The sequence below is a fragment of the Triticum dicoccoides genome, unplaced genomic scaffold, assembly GCF_002162155.2.
Source record: "Triticum dicoccoides isolate Atlit2015 ecotype Zavitan unplaced genomic scaffold, WEW_v2.0 scaffold80266, whole genome shotgun sequence".
Taxonomy (NCBI): domain Eukaryota; kingdom Viridiplantae; phylum Streptophyta; class Magnoliopsida; order Poales; family Poaceae; genus Triticum; species Triticum dicoccoides.
Genome location: NW_021301137.1, coordinates 107,228 through 113,462, shown reverse-complemented (window position 1 = coordinate 113,462; position 6,235 = coordinate 107,228).

Sequence of the window (6,235 nt, the reverse complement as noted above, 5' to 3'; positions counted from 1 at the left end):
TGGTGTTGCTTTCCTATGCATTGTTGCCAGCAAAGTGACCTGTGTTGCTATCATATATACATGTTCCCAATTCCTCTTAAACTAATGCCCAATTCTTTTCACTTGTTCTCAGATTGTCTTCGTGGATTGCTGCAAAGGGAATCAGTTAGACGTGGAAAAATCTGGTCGAATAAACTTATATGATGAGAAGATGCTCGTTGCTCTTATCAGTCAACCTGTAAGAAAAGGAACCTATAAGAAAATATGCATTATATTATGATGCAATTTCTTATTGCTTTATGTCCCTTTCAGGGGAAAAAGGATAATCAGTATAGCAAGACAGCGAAGCCGCTTTGTTCTTTTGAGTTCGAGAAATGGGAGGAAAGCCCGTACAAACAATTTGAATTGGTGAGTATCGCTTCTCCTTTTCAAGGTCAGGGGGAGCATTGCATAGTACTGATGTTGTCCTTTTTTTCAGCATCAGGATGATTTAGTTACTCTCTACAAGAAGCGCGTGCTAGATAGAACACGTGACGAAATTGTAGTGGATATTGGTCCATATCGTATACCCGAGTCCACTTTTGTGGACTGCTTGAAAAAAAAGGGTAAAATGCACTCAGACATATTGCATCTTGTATGTGACAGTTTTTTAGCGGACAATGTTGATAAAGCTGTCCTAAGTTATGGTGCTGTTGTAAGTATACTTATCTAAGAAACTTGCTTATAGATTTTTAATGTGTTTATGCTTTACCTATAATTGTCATCCCTTTCTTTTTTCCAGCAATATCTTCTGAATAAAAGTATTTCTGGAGGACAAGAGCTTGAATCTGATAGGGTGAAGGATGCGAATGAGGCTTGTCATTACTAGCAAAATGCCCGCGCTTTGCTGTGGAAGAGCAACATTGTAAATTATTTTCCATGAGCATAATATAGTGTACCAGGCCAATTATTTAAATTAACCTTAAAAATATTTTTGCTATGTCATAATCTGTTTGCGAAAATTACTATAAACTTCAATATATCTCACTTGGCCACATCTTCAAAGGGGATTAGTTAGGAAGTCTGAGTACAAGTTCAAAACAAACCTCCCAAGATTCATTAGAAGCAACAACTAAATAATATGACGTACATGAAGCTTGTCGCTATTTCAAGTGAGTTATCCACTGAAAACACATTTCTCCCTATTTCAACCAGAAAGCAACCTTTCGCATTTTGGAGATTTCCTTGTAGACGTTCCAGCGCCTGGACACTTTGACACCACATTTGTTAACTGTCGCTACAGCAACTGCATAGTCATTCCACCGAGTTTGGCTTCAGGTTGTGGTCGACGCCAACTTGCAGACCAGATCGAACTGCACAGGCTTCTACTTCTTCCACGTCTCATCAACAATTACCCAACCAACACAGCCGCATTGCTCGGTCGATGATCTCATAGTTCTAGCAATCAACCTCTGGTTGCATCTCTCTCTGCATCGACTGTTGCTAGCAGAAGCTGGCCTGGCCAATCTTTTCCCGGCGCCTCCCTCCCCTCCATGTCCTCCTCCCTAACGAAAAATCCCCTATTTTTTCTCTTCCAGCTAGCCTGCGGTACCAAATCGAGTGCTATCACTAAAGCTTGGCAGCCTCCTCTGTTGTTGGTGCTGCCGGGCTGGCCTAGTCGTTTATGCCACCTGCCATGGACAGGAGATCGAGGGGCCGCGAATAGAAGGAATGATTGGAAGCATAGGGATCGTCAGCCTTTTTTTTCCGGCGATTTAATGTACTTACGGGTGGCAGTGGTGGGTTATTTTCATTCAAGTGGAGGGCAAAACAGTCCAAAAAAAGGGAGACCACAAGAAATAACTTGTCCTTTATGTGCATTATTATATTATATCTTTGTATTTCAGTATTACTGGTCCATGAGTTTGACATTGTTTTTTTTTAGATATATGCCCCTATAGTCGCTGATGGCCACATTTCGTTGGTCGTTGTTTCGCATACGGAGTCAAAGATATATTTCCTTGACTCCTACCCAGATGAGCATAAAGAGGTGGCAGATATTCTGGTAACCAATCTGCAGCCATGTTTGCAGAGGCACGACATTGACATATCTCTGTATGAGAAAGTCACTCCAGGGGTTAAAGCTCAGCGAAACAAGTAAGTGATGTTCACCTTTTTAGAGCTGATAGTATTCTTTTATACCTCATTATTTGGTGATCACTAAATAATTATTGCAACTATTGCAATTATTGCAGCTGTGATTGCGGAGTCCACATTCTTCTCTATGTTAGAGGATTCGACGAGAAGGACATATATAACATCGACAAGGAAAAGGTGAAGCTGCTACGAATGGAGCTTACTAAATTCCTGCTGCATCATCCGGAGAATAGGAAAAATCCGAAACGCAGGCGCATATCTGTCAATGAAGATATACCTGATGAAGAAGAGGAATGCGAGCTTCTTGGAAAATCTGAGGAAGCCACGCTTAACCCAAACAGTTCAGGCAGTAGCCTGGGAGAATCTTATGACTTTGGAACCTCAGAAGGGACAGGCCAGGAAGATTCAGATGAAAACTCATCAGCAGAATCACTGCCTGGCCACAACTCTCCCAACGCTATCAAGAATAAGGTTGTTCCCAAGGGAAAAAAGGGGGCTGGCACGAGTAAGGCTGCTTCCAAAGATTCATCAGAAGGAAGTGCTGTCAAGGATAAGCCTGTTACCAAGGGAAAAGGAAAGGCTTTCAAGAGGAAGGTTGCTTCAGAAGATTCAATAGTAAAGTCACCAGTTTTTTGTCCGGGCAAGAGGAGGCTTTCTGGTCCCATGGTTTCTTTTAAACCACACACTTCCTTGTCTGCTGAAAGTTGTTCCGACATCTACGATATCATCAAAGCGAAGGCGTAAGTTTATGGATGATTACTTTTAGTTGAGATTTTTTAATTTATGGCTGATATTTATATCATGTTTTTAATTGGTGTAGCGGCAATGATGCTCCCATGTTTTCTGTGGGCCAAACTTCCATTAAGGCTAGTGAGTTGCTAAAATTCTTGGAGGCAGATAACTATGACCTGAGAATCCTCAATGCATTCATCCATAGCCTGAAGTGTGACGATAAGCATCAAGGATACTCGGAACAAAGAATCATTATCCCCGCACAAGATCTGGTAAGCTTTCTGCAAAACACAAACCTTTGGATGTCTTTTAAAATTTGATAGCAAAATATTTTGGAGTGCAGAATGACGATAAATTTGCGAGCGTGATTAAAATAGAGCTGCAGGAACTCAAGAATGATGCATTTAGATTTGTAAGTGGTGCTCGATTCTAATGATAATACACTCGATGATATTACAATCACTAATATGATATTTCTGCAGCTATTCTTTCCTACTGTTCACAATGAAGAATGCATTGTGTTTTTTGTTGATGTTAAAGTACAAGACCAGGTCACTATCATTCAATCCAGCAACTCAGAATTAACAGAACATACTGCTGATTCCATTGGTCTTGCATTCGCGAAGCATGTCAAGTAAGCCTTTGGGCCCAATTCGCCGATTTCGAAGCTAGACGACACACTAAGGGTGACACAAATTAGCTACCATGTCGAATGCAAATACATTAACCTTGGATCTATCCTTGCCCTGGAGCACTACAACGGAAAAGATTGCCCCAGATTCCAGAATAATATTGAGGTAAACATTGCCTCAAAGCTGGCGCACCTTATTATCCACAACGAAAATAGTGCAGAGAAGTTTCCAGAGGTTACTGCGATAGTGGACAACGATCAAGTGAACATCAGAAAACAAAAGCTCAAAGCCAAGAATATGACAAAGAAGACAAATGCAAAGTGATGCTTGTTGGTTCTGCTGTGTGTTGTAGTGGTCGTTATGGTGTTATCCTGTATGTGAACTTGTTGGGTGAGCTCTGAGTGGATGTTCTGTATCTGGGACCTGATGCCCACTGTGGGTGGTGTGGTGGTGCTGTTGTTGTGTGGCTGGAGGCCTGTTGAACTTGTGGTTTGTCGTTGCTGGTTGTAACTCGTGGTGCTATTTGCTTTATATATAAAGCAGGGCATGAGACTTTTATTTAAAACTGTGTGTCCATGTTGGGATGACTCCGTTGCTTCATGTTACCTGTGTACCATTGCTTTCTTATGACCTATGTTGCTTTGGATAACATGTTACTAGCAAAATGACTGGATGTATTTTGTTCCAGCTTTCATACCTGTTGCCACCAAAATAGATTGTGTTGCTTTCATACGAGTGAGGTGATCTTGTCACTGTTTGCATTTTCAAAGTTTGACAGCTTATTTTAGTGATTTGGGAAGTGTTCTGCAAATTGTGAAATTTCACCTTTCTTCTATATCACTTGGTATTGGATGAGGTGAAAAGAAGTGAGAAAGTTTATATTAGGAATTCTTTAAACCAGAGGATCAAAGTAGGGTAGTTATTAACTTTGGCAGAAATGACCAAAGTCTTATTTTTCTAATCTTTTTCTTTTGCTTTGCTTTTATTGGTTCTAGGACATGTGTAAAAGTGTTTAGCATGTGTTTCTTCTTTTGTATGCAAGCAAACATCGCATAACTTTAGTAAAAGTGCAGTTAATTGGTACAGATACATTTTGGCAGCAATTTGTCTGTGTATTTACTTTGAAATATGGTAAAAGTTGGGCAGCATTTTGCTTGCCTTTTGCACAATTTTCCCTGCAGTTGACATGCAAACAAAACACTGTCGAATGCAGTATGAAATCATAGGTACATTGAGCAGTACAAGTTCATGAATAATGACAGCAAATAGTTCACAACTTCACATAATACAAACTCAGTTCGGAAATTAACATGACCATGCGACCATGCCTCAAAGGCTCCAACGTCTAGCAATCCAGATTACGAAGTACATACTACAATAAAAGGGACTTATGACAATAAGGTCTACCACAAATTACACAACTCAAAGTACTAAATATCCTTACAACACAAGCACTAAGCATTCCTTTTCGACGAACAAATTCGAAAGTAAGCTTACAACACAAGCACTAATCCTCATCTTTTGACGAGAGTTGTTTCAGGAATGTCATCTTGGCGGGAACGCCAGCGTAGAGGTGAAACAGAGACGCATACCCTTTGTTCCCCAGCAGTGCCCTTCTGTACCTATTAATCTTCTTGGGGTGGACCCCCCCAACTAATCAGCAGCTCAGCTATCTCTTCAACTGTCATTTCAGCTTGATTCATGTCTTTAAAGTGCACTGAAGAGGAACTTTCGGGTTCAGCATCGGCAAGTTCTTCAGCGATTGTCTGAGAATGCTTCTCAAGCAGCGACACGGGGATTGACTGGGAGACTGACCGGGAAACCTGAAGACCCTTCCTTTTGCGGTCCCATTGTTTACGAACTACAGACAACCTTGATCTGATCCTGTCTTTAGTGAATTCTACCTTCGGTTTGAATCTGGTATTCATGTCCCTTGAAACCTTTTTACCAAAATTCGTTTTGCATGCCTGAAAAATGCTCACTTTCTCCTTTATTTGCTGCAACAGATAATCTGTCTCTTGAGGCGTCCAATCATGTGTCGCTCTCTCTCCTTGCTTGTTCCTTCCGTGCTAGCTCCTGATATGGTGTCTGATGGAGCCACCTATATATCAAAAGTATAGTCAATGCATACATGCTAAATGAAAATATAATGGAACATGCTACTTCTGCTACAAAAATTGATATTGGAGGCCAGGAAATTAAGATATTAATGTATGTCTGTTACTTTTTGAGTTAATATTTGTATATAAACTTACTTGATAGTTGAGTGCAAAAGGATCACAAGTCTAGAGATGAGAAGGGTGTTTTCTTCCTAGCTAGGATATGTCAACAAATTCAACTATTGGACACTTTTTTTGGGTTTTCTGTTGGTACTACAAAGCTTTCATCCATGTCTATGTTCAAGGAGATGACACCAGAGCTGTATCACTCCATGTTAGTTTGTCGTACTTCAGGCCCATTGTGCTCCCAGGAACACGGAGCAACTCGAAGAGTATTACACTGCACTTTGATATGATATTACAATAGTAAAACTGTAGAATACTATGTGTTTGTAATTTCTTGTCACTATGGGGCTCCCTTTGGATTATAGATAAATAATAACATTTGCTTCATAACATGATGTTTTGGCCGAAGATAATCAAGATATTTGATTTTATGTGCTGCAGAGTATTTCATCATTACATTAGTCTGATAACAAATGTACTTGCTGAAGGTTCCTTCCATGCTTCCAATGGTATGACTGTATTGAGTTAAAA